The 18,038-nt window shown below is 37.0% G+C and overlaps 1 long non-coding RNA gene across 1 annotated transcript; it reads left to right on the top strand.

The window, feature by feature from the left end:
* The first annotated feature begins 2,739 nt into the window (after positions 1-2,739).
* On the top strand, positions 2,740-15,821 carry LOC142182118 (uncharacterized). Its single transcript, XR_012711012.1, has 6 exons — positions 2,740-2,862; positions 2,977-3,069; positions 4,695-4,747; positions 12,397-12,549; positions 14,917-15,075; positions 15,569-15,821. It is a non-coding gene; the product is annotated as an uncharacterized LOC142182118 (long non-coding RNA).
* Positions 15,822-18,038: the final 2,217 nt, after the last annotated feature.

Here is an 18,038-nt window from a genome sequence, read left to right as displayed (position 1 = left end):
TAAATACACTAATTAAGTAGCAAATTGAACATAAGACACAAGTGCACGACTTTTGTCTTCTACCTTATTGTACCAATCTTTAAGTGGTGGCTTGCTTATTTTATATATCCAAGGCACCACACCAACATGTGAACAGCCATGCTAATAAGACTACTCTTTTTAATTTTTCTGAAGAAAGTCACACAACATGCTGAATTCCTATATTTTCATAAATTCAACCATTTATTGATCCAGCATGTAGAAGCCAAATATAGAGAGCGAATAGATGGATGTCGGTAACATATCTGTAGATTACAGTCACCCGTTAATATCAATTAATAGAGTCTCACCATTCTGATCCTCCACTTCCCTATCCAGTTCTGTTTCACTCAAGATGTACATCTCAGTTTTAAAAACAAATAAGACATTGAACTGGGTCCGTGGTAAACATGATAAACATTATTATCGAACTTTCAATACCCCAAAATATCACCAAAGCACCATCTCTACGGCCCGTCCCCTTATCATATGCCCCCTGACTTTATACTCAACCGAAGACTGGAAGATAACTAAAAGTAATAGTTTTTCAAGGTAACACATTAACATGGACAACTAAACACACTATATATTTTTCATAATGAGCCAAGACAAGAACTGGAGTGCATAAGGACAGACAAGGTTATGTTTGAACACTTGGTTAATCCTCTATCAGCCAAAAAGAGTTAAATACAGAAAATTTTAATGACTATAAGAGAAACCAAATCCAGCACATTCCTGGAAATCTAAGACCTTGACTAACATGATATATGTCCTGATGATTGATAAGATGTTGGAGACAGAATGATAGTATTGTTCTAGTTGAAAGATCGGCTATAACTAGAGCAGATGGGGGTAAGATGTGTCATTGCACTAGAATTAATTTGTTCTGCTAGGTAGACAATGACAGGAAGGGATCATGTCTAGAGGACATATAATAGTCAAATCCATTATAAGCTAAAGTGCTAAACAGCAAAGAGCTAAGAAACCAAAAACACAATAACTAAATTACATGACAGTGGCAAGAAAAGATCATGTCTTGAGGACATATATCCCCCCCCCCCCCAAAGTTACAGTTCTTGCCCCTTGAGCAGTACCAAATTAATTAGAATAATTTTTGGTTGGCTTGGTTGGATAAGAAAATGAAGTATTTAACACCATTTGGAAAAAAAAAACAATTGGATTGGTAAGATATCTGCGATTGCTATTTATAACTTGACAAAGAGGAGAAACCAAATATCAAATAGTTAAATTAGAACAATGGCAAGAAGGGACATATGTTAAGGACAAATAATACTCAAATCCAGCATAAGCTAAACGACCAAGAGGGAAGAACCAAAAATCAAAAAACTAAATCAGTTGGCTCCGAGATCACTGATTAATAGAGCTCAATGTAAACTAAAACAACACTCAAAATCCTTGTCAAAATCCACCTCCCTCCTATATAAGTTAGTGGCGGAAAAATCTATTACCACATAAATTAGTGCCCTCAGTCTAACTATAAGATTTGATCTGTAGAAACCTGTCTTAAACTGATTTTAAGAACTGAAATAATGAATGAGAAAACCGAATGTCCTTTAATTTTCATTTTCCCAGAAGACTAAACCTGGGAAAATGAAACTTCAAAACAAACAGCTATGGTTGGATAAGAAAATGAAGTATTTAACACCATTTAGAAAAAAACCCATTTGGATTGGTAAAACATATGTGACTGCTATTTATAAGTTGACAAAGAGGAGAAACCAAATAGTTAAACTAGAAAACAATGGCAAGAAGGGACATATGTCAGGACGTATAATACTTAAATCCAGCATAAGCTAAACGACTAAGAGGGACGAAACCAAAAACTAAATCAGTTGGCTCTGAGATCACTGATTAATAGAGCTCAATGTAAACTTAATAACACTCAAGATCCTTGTCAAAATCCACCTCCCTCCTATATAAGTTAGTGGCGGAAAAATCTATTACCACATAAATTAGTGCCCTCAGCCTAACTATAAGATTTGATCTGTAGAAACCAGTCTTAAACTGATTTTAAGAACTGAAATAATGAATGAGAAAACCGAATGTCCTTTAATTTTCATTTTCCCAGAAGACTAAACCTGGGAAAATGAAACCTCAAAACAAACAGCCACTTATGATACCTCAAAATAACAAATTTGCCAGAATTCATATAGAAGACCCTAAACTAAATACACGTCCATCCCTAATAAGCGAATTTGAAACGAAAACGAAACGAAAAGTGTGAAAGCAATCAAATCAGTGTTAAGGAGACCAAAATATCTTAACTTTATATCACAAAAACAAAAAAGAGAGGAAGCGGATTGCTTACTGGGTTTCTGAGGCTTGCCATCGACCCATTTGGAGATGGAGTAGTGGACCTTTTCCCGAGTCAAGGCTTCGGTCTTGTAGGGTTCCTTAAGGCAGTTCCTGACCAGGTTGGCACACAGATTCGAGTATGTTATGTAAGTCATCCCCGCCGCTCTCCAAAAGGGTGCCGCTGCATTCGACGCCATTTCTCCTCCTTCACTTTCTTCGATTGACCGAAACGGATTACAGAGCTCGTTTGTAACGGGGCTCCGTTATTATACCCGGGTTATGGTTTTACTATAATACCCTTGAAATGTTCCTGAAACTGAGGGCAATTTCGTCAATTACTGACATGCCACTTGCTTCCTTCAGAGTCGATGGATCTCACTCGCCCTCTAATTTCTATTTTGGTATGGAGGATTAAACAAGAACTTCCTTTTATTGACAAAGCATAAGGTAAACGAGGCCTTTCGTCAGTGTTTTACTTATTCCCATTATGTGTAGAACATTCGAAATAGGAAAACCGTAATTCCTCAGGTATTTTTATTTTAATATTTGACAGAAATTAGTGGTTCTTCAGGGAAGTTAATAAGCTTTTTTGTTGGCCCCTTTTTATTTGTTATTTATTTTATACCTCTCTTTGTTTGACAGAATGAAGAAAAGGTAATTTGGGGTTCTAGTTCAGTTTATTGAGATGCTTATGAAAATCAAGGTGAATTTCTAGAAACAGGAAAATATGGAAAGGTATTGAACTGGTTCCCACTTATGTTTAAACTAGTATGGTTATTTATTTATTTATTTATATATTTTGATAGGTGTTCTTGTTAAAGTAATTGTAGACTCACATTACTACTTTTGGATTTTGGTAATCTCTTGCATTGCTTCAGCACGTGTTAACTGCATAGCTTTAGCTTGTTCAAAATTTGACTGTATCTGGGAATTTAGTTCTATTCTCATTGTTGCCTAATGTCTCGTGTATTAGAATTGTTGGCACTTGATGAATGCCTGCCTTTTGAGGCGCCCTTAATGTGTCAACAATGTAGGTATAAACCTTCTCAAGATGTCACTATAGTGCTTGATTAGATGCGTCTTTCTTGTTTTATTTTGTTTCGGTAGTGGTTTGGGGATAGAGGGCAGAGGAAGTCTACCTTGCTTTGGGTACCGCTATATTGATCAAGCCTGATCAATTGAACACTAAAGTTTGGATTGCGCTTTATTAATGCCTATAAGTAGGATTATATCTGTAAAAAGAAATTAGTCAAGGATTTTCTAATCTGGGGCTTATTTCAATTCCGTGCTTACTTGGGAGAACCAATAGATGGAAAACAAATAGGCTGCATTTATTACTTTTTCAGTCTGTAATCTAGTCACTGGATTGCTTTATTGATAACTAAGTAACTGGCTTGGTTAGAAAACCCCTAAAGCCTACAAATATTTTCACCTTGGTTGTGTCATCTCAAAACAGAAGATTTAACATAGAACAACAGTTTCAACTCTTGAGTGGTGAAAAAAAAACACTAAAATGGGAGAGAACGCGGGCAAGGATCCTATTGGTAAGGGGATGGATCAGACATGTGTGCTTGCCCTCGAGGCACCTTCACTTTCTGGTAGTTCGGCTAGACCTCGACGTCCCAGAAAGATGAAAGCTCGCACTGATGGTACTGGCTATCCAATTTTTGTTTGGTTGTATAATTGTTGATTTTTTTTAGTTTTGTTTCACATATGTCCCGTGTCTTCAAAACCCCGAGATTTTGCAGAATCTCTACTAAGGAAAGAAAAGGATTATGGAAAATGGTGTCTTTCTTTTTCACCCTCTCCCACTCAAAAGGAGTAGGAGTGTGGTTTTATATCTTTTTCCCATCCACTTTATCAGCCAAAAAGGGAAAAGGAAGAAAATCTGGACACCATCCCCCTGGTGAAAAAAAAAGAAAAAAAAAAAGTTGGAAAGCAAGTTGAATGTACAAATTCTATTGTTATTAGTTGCACAACCTATGCTCTTTTAAAATTTCTATTGCTCAAAGTATTTTTCATGAGGTCAGGTTGAATGTGTCTATGCAGAAAGAATAAAGAGGACTGCGTGTTATGTGTCTCAAAGCTCTCTAACTTATAATCCCCATTTGCTTTGCGATCTAATGCTGTTAATTTTGGTGGGGACTAATGCTTTTGTGCTGCCCAGATCATATGGTTCTATAGATATATGCTTTTTCTAGAACTATTTGCATATTTTACATTGATGCTCCTCGACACGTATGTCATATTCAATGCTTCTGTCAGTTGAATATTTATGCTGTGCCTGTAACAGAACATTCATGTAATACTCCATATATAAATTCTGAAACTAAACACTCTTATTACATTTATTCTTGCAGAACCAAAGCATGAAGGGTTACTTGCGGATTCCTTGATTATCAATCCAGGAGAGGTCTCATTTTTGTACTTCTCCAGTGTTCATATTCTTTTGGACATGAAAAGCTTTCTTGTTCTGTGTGCTATTTTCTTCTCTAACATTGGTGTATTTCTTGCCTTGTCTATTTGTGAAAGAAAAGTATATCTCTTACCTTGTCATCTAGTATGCTTTTGTTCTGGTGCAATCCATAATTATCTGGTTGTCCTTTTCATGTAATGCGTTTCCGATTCCACCAAGTGTGCTTCTGTCTCCTTGATTTAGTTGCTTCATCATCTTCATAATGACAATATGGCATTGCTTTGTGGATGGAGACTTTGACTTTTAGCATGGTAAATTGAACCAAGGAGCTGAATTTTAATAACTGTAAATGGACAATGGATGGAGACTAAGGCCATAAGTTTTATGCTCATTCTTTGAAATGGATAAGTTTTATGCTCACTATCTTCTAAGAAGGTGACTTTTTCTTTTCGTTCGCTCAAATCATTCTTTGCTGCTGATGGTTTCTTGTCACTGCCAAAACCTAAAAGCATAGAGCCGAACCTTCCACAAAGTTCTCATTCTGTTTATAAAACCTTCATTTCCTAACCAAACCACTAAACACTGTTTATAGCACAGTTAAAGTTTTGGAAGCTTTCTAGAATCTCATACTGTTGATCAAACCTTTCAGCTAAAGATCCTTTGTCCGTGGTCTGTCCTAGAAACTTGGGCTTAAATTGCATGTATCCTTTTCATATGGCTCTTTGTGTTTCCGACAACATTTTCAAGCAGGTTAAAGTACTTGCAATCCTTGAAACCAATATTTTTCTAAAATAACAGTGGCATCCGGGCCAATGTACGTGCCCCTCAACTATTTCCACTGAGTACTTGCATCCATCCACCAATATAGATGTGAGAAGGCACGAGAGAAAATATGATATATTGATATTATGTGTCTAATGCAATACAAGATGTGCTAATTTATAGCTACTCTATACAAAAGGCATACTACAGCTATTCCAATGTGGGACAATTACATATCTATATCTAACACTCCCCCTCAAGCCGGAGCATACAAATCATATGTACCGAGCTTGTTACATATATAACCAATGCGAGGACCGGTGAGGGACTTGGTGAAAATATCTGCAAGTTGATCATTCGACCTCACAAACTTCGTAGTAATATCTCCTGAAAGTATTTTCTCTCTTACGAAGTGACAATCAATCTCAATGTGTTTAGTTCTCTCATGAAACATCAGATTTGATGCAATATGAAGGGCAGCTTGATTGTCGCACACAAGTTCCATCTGACTGATTTCACCAAATTTCAACTCATTGAGCAATTATTTGGTCCAGACTAGTTCACATGTTGCCATAGCCATTGCTCGATATTCTGCTTCTGCACTAGACCAAGCAACTACATTCTGTTTCTTGCTTTTCCAGGACACCAAATTTTCTCCTACTAAAACACAATATCCAAACGTAGAACGTCTATCAAATAGTAATCTTGTCCAATCAGCATCTGAGTACCCAACGATCTGCTCATGACCTCGATCCTCAAACAGTAATCCTTTGCCTGGAGCCGATTTTATTTACCGGATAATGCGGACGACTGCATCCCAATGACTATCACAGGGAGAATTCATAAACTGACATACAACACTCACAGGATAAGAAATGTCGGGTCTAGTAACTGTGAGATAATTTAATTTACCAACCAGCCGCCTATAGCTTGCAGGATCGCTAAGCGGCTCCCCCTGTCCTGACAGAAGTTTAGAATTCGGATCCATCGGAGTGTCAACAGGTCTGCAACCTATCATCCCTGTCTCCTCAAGAATGTCTAAAGTATATTTCCTTTGAGAAATAACAATACCTGAGCTAGATTGAGCAACCTCAATACCTAGAAAGTACTTCAATCTGCCTAGATTCTTAGTTTGAAAATGATGGAAGAGATGCTTCTTCAGATTAGTAATACCATCCTGATCATTACTAGTAATAACAATATCATCAACATAGACTACCAGATAAATACATAGACTTGAAGCAGAGTGCCGATAAAACACAGAGTGATCAGCTTCACTACGAGTCATGCCAAACTCCTGGATAACCGTGCTGAACTTACCAAACCAGGCTCGAGGAGACTGCTTAAGACCATAAAGTGACCGACGCAAGCGACATACAAGGCCACGAGACTCCCCTAAGCAACAAAACCAGGTGATTGCTCCATATAAACCTCATCATCAAGATCACCGTGAAGAAAGACATTCTTAATGTCCAGCTGATAGAGGGGCCAATGACGAACCGCAACCATGGATAGAAAAAGGCGGACTGATGTCACTTTACCCACAGGAGAGAAGGTATCACTGTAATCGAGCCCAAATATCTGAGTATATCCTTTGGCAACAAGACGGGCCTTAAGCCGATCAATTTGGCCATCGGGACCAACTTTGATTGCATAAACCCTGACAACCAACAGTAGATTTACCTGAAGGAAGAGGAACAAGCTCCCAAGTACCACTTGTATGTAAAGCAGACATCTCGTCACTCATAGCTTGTCGCCATCCTGGATGAGATAACGCTTCACATGTAGACTTAGGGATGGAAACCGAGGACAAAGAAGATATAAAAGCATAATGGGGAGATGACAGACAATGATAACTCAAACCAACATAATGAGGATTAGGGTTAAGTGTGGTCCGTATACCTTTTCGAAGTGCAATCGGTGTACTAGGAGCAGGGTCCGCAGTAGGAGCTGGGTCAGGTGCAGGACGAGAACCAGTTGGGCTTGATGTAGGGCGCAGACGACGATGATAAGTCAAGAGTGGTGTTCCTGTGACTGGGGAACTAGGAGGAACAACACTAGACTCCTCAATGGTTAGTATGGGTGAAACCTCTATGTTCGAAGGTAGAGGAAGAGCTATAGGAAACTCCTCAAAGGTCGGTATAGGTAAGTCCTTAGATATATCATGGTGGTCAGCAGAAGCAAAGAAAGGTTTAAACTCAAAAAATGTGACGTCAGCTGACATAAGGTACCTACGAAGATCTGGTGAATAACAACGATATCCCTTCTGAATACGAGAATAGCCAAGGAAGACACACTTGAGAGCACGAGGAGCTAACTTATCTTTCCCAAGGGCTAAGTTATGAACAAAACATATGCTCCCAAAAACACGAGGTGGAAGAGGATATAAGGCTTATTGGGGAAACAATACTGAATGCGGAATCTGATCCTTGATGGGAGATGAAGGCATCCTATTTATCAAATAACAAGCTGTGAGAACTGCATCGCCCCAAAAATGCAACGGAACACGAGATTCAATTAGAAGTGTGCGGGCAGTCTCAATAAGGTGCCTATTCTTTCTCTCTGCAACCCCATTTTGCTGAGGGGTATAAGGACAAGATGTCTGATGAATAATTCCATGGGAAGTCATAAACTGCATTATCACTGAGAAAATACATATTCTAAGGCATTATCACTGCGAAAAATACGAATAGAGACACCAAATTGATTTTTTATTTCAGCACAAAAACTCTGGAATATAGAGAATAACTCAGAACGATCTTTCATTAAGAAAAGCCAAGTACATCTTGAGTAATCATCAATGAAACTAACAAAATAACGAAATCCCAAGGTTGAACTGACTCTATTAGGACCCATATATCAGAATGAACCAAGGAGAAAACAGACTCTGCATGACTCTCAACACTACGCGAAAAGGAAGCTCGGGTATGTTTCCCAAGCTGACACGACTCACAATCTATTGTAGACAAACTGGATAAACTAGGCACCATCTTCTGAAGTTTGGATAAACTTGGATGTCCTAAACGACAGTGGATTAGGTCCGGAGGATCGGTAACTAGACATGTTGTGGAAGGACTGAGTGAATTAAGGTAGTAAAGGCCTTCTGATTCACGTCCTGTACCAATTGTCTGTCCCGTACTGCGGTCCTGCATAATAAAAGAATCATCAGTAAAATATATACCACAATGGAGGGCACGAGTCAAACGACTAACAGATACAAGACTAAAAGGACAACCAGGGACATAAAGAACGGAATCTAGAGTGATAGAAGACAATGAATTAGCTTGTCCAACTCCTTGTGCCTTAGTTTGACATCCATTGGCTAAAGTAACAGTGGGAAGAGACTGTGAATATACAATATTCGACAAAAGTGATTTATTACCAGAGATGCGATCAGAAGCGCCCGAGTCCATGACCCACGGTCCAAGAGTACTAGACTGGGAAACACAAGCAAAAGAATTACTAGCAACAAGAGTATCAGTCTGGGCAACTAAGGCTACTTGTGGAGATGTCTGCTTACTTGCTCGATACTGAAGGAGCTCATTATATTCTTCTTTAGATACAGAAAAACCTTGGTTACCTGTAGTCTCGGTCTGAGCAACGTAAGCATTTTTGGGCGGACGACCATGTAAGGAATAACACATTTCACGAGTGTGTCCAAGTTTGTGACAATAAGAACACTTGTGTCTAGATCTCCCAAAACGACCTCGTCCTCCTCTGTTCTCCATAGTTTGAGACGCCTGAACATCCACTGTCTGCGATGCGAGAACAGAGGAATCAAGTATTTGTGATGAGATCAGTGGGTGGCTTGGTACTGCAGCAAGGTGGAGTAATCGAGAGAATAATTCATCAACTGTAGGAACAGTCGGACTAGCCAAAATCTGGTGTCGCACTGAACAGTCGTTGCTCTTGTTGTTTTGCCACACTAGCAGAAACTGGCATTAATGTCTCCAATTCCTCCATGACTGCTTGTACTTGACCCAAGTAAGTAGACATATCTAATTCTTGCTTCTTTAAGTTTGTCATCCGTGATATCACATCATAGAAGCGAGATATGTCATTAGTGTATAAGGTATGAGCCTTTGCCCAAACCAAATAACATGTCTGGAATGGACGAAACAAAAGCATCAACTTGGAATCAATAGAACACCACAAGATGCTACATAATTGAGCATCAATCTTTGCGCAAAGCGCTATCGCCTTTTCATCTCCTTCGCTAGACTGTTTAATTCGATGATCTTGAACACCTTGACCTTTACACCACAACTCGACAGATGAAGCCCAAGCTAAGTAGTTTGAACCTCCCATTAAAGGTTCCGAAGTAATCATAACACTAGAGCTTCCAGAACTATGTTTTTAGACCCAAAAGCATCAATTCCCAAAGACATCGTTGCAAATTATTACCAAATTAGAGAAATAATCAAATGTAATCCACTGAAACAGAGTAAAGAACAGTGAAACAGAATAAGGACATACTGCAGCAGTCGGAATAGTACTATAGCTGCTGGAAAAATTCAAAGTGGTCGGAATGACATAAAAACAGTAGGGGTAGGATCGGAATTACCAGACGACCCAACTGTTCTGAAGAAACGTTTTCAAAAAATGGTCGGAAGTCCACTTTTGAAATCACTATTCACGTCGGAAAAATATAAAAGTTGTCGGAATTTGGTGTAACCTGGATGGGTAGGCTCGGAATTGCAAGGGGAACAATTTGTCCGGAAGAGTCGTCGCCAAAAAATGGCCGGAAGGTGGCTCACGCGACGTCGGAACTTCGCCGGAGAATTTTCTTCCGGTGGCGAGTGGGGCACGTGGAGGGTATTCTGATGGAGATTTTTTTATGGGTTGGTCGCCGGAGCCCCATCTACTTCGTGGTGGTGTTGGTTTTTGCACAACACTGACGAAAAATGGCTTTTTTTACTTGCGGCAGACCTGCCGGAAAAAGGCTTCCGGTCAACTGATTTTCCTTCCCGGAGTCGCTGGAATTTATGCACAGCGATAAATCTCTCACGATTGCTCTGATACCATGTGAGAAGGCACGGGAGAAAATATGATATATTGATATTGTGTGTCTAATGCAATACAAGATGTGCTAATTTATAGCTACTCTATACAAAGGGCATACTACACCTATTCCAATGTGGGACAATTACATATCTATATCTAACAATAGGTACCGTATAACTTTGCCCCCATTGACTTAGGTGGATATGAATAAATCACTTAGCTTTTTATTTCTGTTGGGATTCAAACCCTGGTCTCCCGAGGTCTTCATTCTAACACCTTTGGGCTACTCCCAGAAACACAATTTCACTGCTGATATCTTGACTGCTTACCTATTGTATGACTTTCCATTAGCAAGTCTAACTGTTTTGTCTCTGGCCATGATAGAGGTGTCACTTTTCGACGTTTTATGTAGAAATTTAGTGCAAAACCATACTCAAAATTAGGAGACTATAATTCTCTTTGGAGCTTCTTGCCTCGTAAGGGAACTTGCTAAATAATAGAAGAAGGAATATTTTTGTTTTGATAGATTAGTGGCAAGAATTCTTCCAGAGGTAATATTTCACTATTTGTTGAAAAATCATTTTCTGCCTAGGTGCTGAGTAATAATGTCAGAAGCTCGCTGGAAGGAAGATGCAATGCTTATTAAGCATCTGAATTTACAAAAAAAAAGGAAGAAAAGAAAAGAAGTAAATAAATATAAAGTTTACAGCAATTACTGTACTACCTGAAATTATTAAGTCTTACAAAAACCCTACATCACCCGTGTCTTTGACATTTTACTATTGCAATTCTGACTTTATTATCCTCCAGTCGCTACATGTACCTTATGTAAGTAATTTTCAACGCTCAATATTATAATATTAAAAGAAGAATTGATTAAGTTCTCATTCGTAAACAGAAGGCACCCATTGGTGTTTGAAGATTACATTACTGGCTTGACCATTATATATTGCTGTATCTTTTATGCAGTTGGAAATGCCTCTTTTGGCATACTAGCTTAGTGTTATCTAATGCGTGGATCATTATGATCTTGAAATTTTTTTTGGATACATTACTTATGTGTAGTACTGTTGGTGTAGGTTATATTAGGTAGTTGTGTATATTGAATCAATCAAGTATGCCTCAATCCTAAACAAGTTGAGGTCAGATACATATATGTGACATCATCGAGAAAATCAGGTCATATGGAACAAAAACTGCTATTCGTGAAGCATATCTCTAGGGTTTTAAATATGCTTGCAGAAAACCCGACATGCACTTTTGTTCCCTGACAAATAAGAGTGAAAGTAGTTAGGGTAATAAATTTGTTACATAAGCTTTAATTTTTAAATTTTGGATCAATGATGTGGCTGATATATTCTATAGTAATAACAAAGGATGTGGGTTTTCTACCTTATTTTATAAGCCTAGAGGCCTAAAGGATAATTGCAATGGCCTTCCAGATGGCGGTAAACGAAAAATATAGACAAGAATATGAACTTAAAAAAAATAGGAATGTGAAATGCTACGTAGCTCGGGGAGGTCATCACGATGTTTTCTCCTCCCTCCATTTGTTAGACATACTAAATTTAGCCATCCTGTTGAATGGTAGTAAAAGACTAACGTGGTTTGATGTATTATGTCTTGTTTTATAACTTCTCTATGGGTAGTAGCAATCAGTGAAGACCAGTTAGATTGCTGACCTTCTGTTAATCTTCCCAATGGTTGTCATGTTCATTAGTTTATTACCGCTTCAGATTTGTTTGATAATGAATTGGAAATGTACTTCTTTCATGTTCTCCATTTTCTTTTGACTAAGCAATTAGGTTTTTTATAAAAGTAGGCAAGCCGTATATAGTTGGTGATAGAAGTGCACTCAAAGAACTCCGTTTACCTTTCAGGATGTTGGAGAAAAAGTTCTGTCTTATTTTCGGAACAGCACCAATAATTCTGCTAGTTTCCTTGGTCGCACGCAGACGGGCATTATCTTGTCAGCTATTGGTTCAGTTTTGGACCCGATAATGGATACAGAAAATTCATCAGCTTCAGATAAGGTACCTGATTATCTTATTTGCGTTATTTCTGTTTGCATCTCAAGAGTTTATTCCAAAGCAACAATCGTGCCAGATCATTACAAGGAACTATAATGGATTGCAGATAGCGAATCTCTGTTTTTCTCCTTTAATAGGTAGTGCGCATAATGTGTTCTCTAGATATGCAAAGGAGATTTCTAATGTTATGTGTGTAAGAATTCTTACTGGTAAGAGGACTCATTAGGTTTAGAAGCTACGTTTTGTGTTCTAAATGCTAGAGCCTAATAAGGCGTGACTTCGAAATAATGCATTTAACTTAAATGATTTCCTTGGGATTTAGAAGGCAAATCTAGATTTAATACAGCTTCAGAAGGCTAAGCTAAACTCAAGCCTGCTAGGCTTCTTTATTTATGTTAGCTGAGCTCAAATGTGAGTCGAGCTGTATGGTGTTTGAAGTTTTGACTTATGGGCAAGTCACGAAATGGATACACCAATCTGGGGTCTAAAGTGGTGAGTTTGCTCCACTAACGTTAAAATGGATTAGTGTTTCTTTAATACAAGGCAGAGAAAGAATAATGAACAGAAGCGTGTCAATGGAGCCATTCCCGTTCAACGAGTTACATGTGTACATATATGCTCTTGAGTTGGTTTGGAGACTGAGATGGTACCTATTCTGTTCCTTTTCTTTTTCTTTGTCGGGTGGGACCAGGAAGGAAGTCGAAACAAAGATTTGAAGTGTGTTTGACATTTATTGACGTTTCTGGTCTTTGATCCTCTTGTAGTTAAATTGGAATAAAAGTTGTTGATGGTAATCTCAAAAAGGGAATTTCTTTTTCTTCAGTGAGATAAGTGGGAATCCATTCATTGCACTCGACGAGTTTGCATGGTTGGTCTAAAGATACTGAACATATTAGGCACCACAATAATTAGCATTTGTTAAGCTAATAAGATAAACTCAATATACTTTAAACTAGTTAGGATCCCGTAGCTAAGGAAGTCTTAACGACTCCAGTTTCATAAGATACTTAAACTAAAATGTTATGACACTCTCATTATAGATACTATAATTAGCATTCATTAGAATCGACGAGTATGCATGGTTGGTCAAAAGGGTTTAAACACATTACTGCCACAATAATTAGCATTGGATAAGTTAATAAAATAAATTTAATATTTCGCAAACAATTAAGATGACGTAGCTAAGGAATTATTAACTATTAAGTTTCATAAATTAGATATACTAAAGTATTGTGATAACTCAAAAAAAAAAAAAAGATGTTCAATATGGATAAAAATATTTGTAGTAGTAAATACTCTCTCTGCCCTGTAGGAGTGTCATGTTTCCTCATGAAAAATCCATTTGCCTAACCTAAATAGCACTATTCCAAGATCATTAAGTTGTTTTATTGAGAGTATAACGTAGACGTTTTAGTAACTACATAAAAAATTCGGCATCTTAATTTAGCACAGATAATCTAAACAGTTGTTGTGGTAATTAGATACGAATATAACTTTACATTTTCTCACTTATAATTGTGGTAATCTGTAAACTGTTGTTTTGAAATCTATTAACTTTAATATTAGAAAGGGTGTACACCAAGTCTGTTCTTGGAAAGTGTGTTAAGTACGGCGCTTATTTACTAAATAGTAGTCCTCCTTCCTCTTTATCAAAATAGTCCTCCTTCCTAATTTTTGTAACAGACTTTCAATTTGGAAGTGTTGAATTGTGTAAAATGCCCCATTAAAGGTTTAAACATGCTTTGTCATGTGCAGACCTGTTTCTTCTGGGACAAATACCTGAAATAACTGTCTATGGGTTGCTTAGACTCCAATCTGAACCTCAAAATCTTTGACATATAAATGATATTATTTTGCTCGACTTTCACGAGTTTTATGCTTGAACTTCATTTTTCAACTCAATTAAATATGATGTCATGTTTCCCTATGAACTAACCTTTTAATTATATTAATATTTCTTATGTGATGTTTCCCTACTTTCCTAAAGACTAACCTTTTTAATTATCTTCTATTATTTGAGTCAAATATAGATATTAGACTCCACAACTCGTGCAAACTGTATCACTTAAATGGAAGGTTAGTAATAATAAGGATCTTGACTGTAATTATGAAGTTTCTGAAATAAACTATTTAAAATTAGGAGTGCCCTTCCATACCTCTTGGAATTTTTTGTTGAAGGCACTGTTTTGGAGAAGGAAAATAACCAATAGTATAAAAAGATATATATCAATTATAAGGCACTGTTATGTTGCTCATTCTGCTTATCAAATTTCATCGTTGGTTAACCATTCTTACTCTGTAAATCGGAATAATGGAATTTACCTATCTTGAACTCTTTAAGATACTTATCTTATACATGTCATCCTGCAGGGTTCATTTTCAATAATAAAGCTTCAGGGAAAGTATATTATATCTGAAGATGGTCAAGTTCAGCAAGAAGGACCACTGACTATACTCTGTGCTGGTTCATCTGGTGTTGCTGTTGGAGGTCGAGTTAATGGTCATCTGGTTGCAGCAAACCTGGTCCAGGTTCTTACTACTTCTTTGATGCCAAAATTACCACTTCCTTTTTCAGAATATCTGTTGGTGCCAAGTGCCAACTATGAATTTGAAGTGTCAGATTCTATTTCACTCAAATAAGTACTATTATGAAGCATTTATGGAGGACTCACTTATATCCTGCAAGTTTAAATAGAATAGTTATTATCTCGGACATGAATCTTGTATTTTGTTTCTCCTTTTTTGGTTCTAAGCTTCTCCAGGTTAATGTAGATTAAAAGGTCCATCCCAGTAGTTTCAATTATTCTTTTTCCTCTTGTTCTTGTTGTGGATGAATTTTATGTAGGTTCAATGCATAGTTTTACATTCCCCCCACCGCGCTTGTAGCCAAATCCCTACTACACACCCCTCCTTCACGGGGAACCTGTTATACACCAAACATTTCCTCGAGTGTGTCTAAGCTTTTTATGTAAGCATTATTATCATGAAGTCATGAATGATGTCTAATTTGGTGTCCTTGCAGGTTATGGTGGGTCATTTCTGCGCATAAACCAAGAGAAGGTGAAGCGAAAATTTGAAGAGCTGCAAGCACCGCTTGTTTTGCTAGTTTTGTTTCTCCATCAACATCTGTGCTTTCTATTCTTCTTTGGTTATACTTTGAAACAAAAAATGGATTAGTTACCTTTCATGTTGGTTTCTCTTGACATTGACCAGGATAGTCCAACTAAAAAGCTTAATGTTTATTGATGGAAAACCTTAAAACTTCTTTTGGATGATCTTCTGTAGTTGAGTACCTTTTTTTGTAGGGCGAGTATTTGCATTTTGCAGGAAATGTCCTAGTTTTTTTTGTCTTTATGGAGCCCGGTTTATTTAGAGCAAAAATACAGTTAAGAGTCAGGAAATGTTCTAGTGTTTTTCCGAGGTTGCATGATATGTTCCTTCCTTAAAATATAGATATATAGACACAATCTTCACACACTGATACAACACATGAAGATCAGATAATTGAGCAATTTGTTGGACAAGGGGGGAGAATCGTATATGAAAGACACGTGTTTTGTATTCACTGGAGGTGAATTTTTATGAGGATCACTTAGGAATCTGGATATTCAGATGAAAGCTAAACGGAATATATATTTGTTGTTTATTTCCCTTTTGCACCACTCCAATTTGCTTGAGACTGAAGGTAGTAATTGTTAGCTCTAGTAGGAATAAAAGAAAGAGTGTTGGACTTAAAATTGTACCCCACGTTAAGTGTGTTTACTAAACCATAGATAAAGTAAATCATAAGAGAGCCCTTGCACAATAGTTTGAAATTAAAAAATAAAACCAGTATAATGAAAGAAGATCCCAAAAGCGAAATGATTATAAGATGTCACCCATTAGGGTTGTGGTGGAGTAGTAATTACTTTTTCATCCTTAACTAGAGGTCTCGGATTTGAGTCCCTAGGTATGGAATCACCTTTGTTTGGGAGCATTTTACCCTCAATGTGGGATTTCCCGGCGCGAAACCGAATTTAGTCGGGGCCTAATGTGAATACCGGCATCCGGTGAGAAATCAAAAAAAGAAACTGGTCATATGTCGAATCAACTTTGAGACTATAATGTAAAGTGTTACAGTATTATTATTATTAACTCGACCGTTGAAGAGGAAAAATAAAAGTTTCCATTTAATGAAAGATGAAGATGGATTAAACGTTAGACTTTATTAGGAAAGTAATTGTAGAAATAAAGATTTCATATAAAAAACGATGTCTGTAATTGACCAATAAAATTAATAAGGTCACATTTAATAGGATAAAAGGTGTAATTGAGAACATTCTCTAGATATTGCATACTCCACTTTCTATGTCCAAATTAACGGTTGATTTTAATGTTCAAAACACAGAACAATGAAAATCTGATTGTCACCTATTTCTGATAAATAATATAATATCACGTGTTTTACAGTAACAATAGTATTTTTGACCTATTTCAATAATATCAACTCCAAATATTTTGAAAAAATAATACTGTATACCCGCTCTCAAAATAATAGCCAAAATATATATATACTTTTTGTATATTATATATATATATATATATATATTATATTATATTATATACAAAAATTATATAAATTTTTTCTGCTACGAAATGTGCGGGCAATTGAGAAAACCCAAATTATTTTCTATAGTTTGAAAACAAGTTGAAATCTGTTGTAAATATATTATATTATGAATGTTCATTTAGTACTTCGTTGTAAATAATCTTCCTGAAGAAGCTTATCCATATGGGACTCCACCGTAGATATGTTTATCTATTAGTACTCTATTGGAAATAAGCTTCGTGAAGAAGCTTACCACTTCGGTACCCGGTTATGGATAAACATTACCCTAGGTAGAAGATTATCCATACCGGGTATAATAAGCTTATCCATTCAGTACTCCGTTATGGATAAACATTGCTCTCAGTAGAAGATTATCCATATCTGGTATAGTAGCAGCTTACACAGCAGCTTGCAGTAGCAGCTTACACAACAACTTGCAGTAGCAGCTTACACAGCAACTTGCGTAGCAGCTTACACAGCAACTTGTAATAGCAGCTTACACAACAGCTTGTAGTAGCAACTTACACAGCAGCTTGCGTAGCAGCTTACACAACAACTTCCTTTCTTCTATAAATAGAAGAGATTTCAGTTCATTATGTACGTCAGTTTGAATTCGAATAATATATCAGTTTCTCTCTATACTTGTCTTTACTTTATAGTCTTTATTTTATAACACGTTATCAGCACGAGACTCTGACATCTCAAGCAAATACTTTGAAAGTATTAGAGGTAAGAACTTTCTTTTCCTAAATAATGTCAAATCTTTCTAAACTTGAATTTGTAGCCCTGGATATATCAGGCAAAAGCTACATGTCTTGGGTGTTTGATGCTGAAATTCATCTTGATGCGATGGGTCTCGCAGACACCATCAAGGATAAAAATCAGGCATCAAACCAAGTCCGTG

This window comes from Nicotiana tabacum, chromosome 6 (assembly GCF_000715075.1).
Source record: "Nicotiana tabacum cultivar K326 chromosome 6, ASM71507v2, whole genome shotgun sequence".
Taxonomy (NCBI): Eukaryota; Viridiplantae; Streptophyta; class Magnoliopsida; order Solanales; family Solanaceae; genus Nicotiana; species Nicotiana tabacum.
Note: the sequence above shows the minus strand (reverse complement) of the source record. Positions and strands in the feature narration are given on the sequence as shown.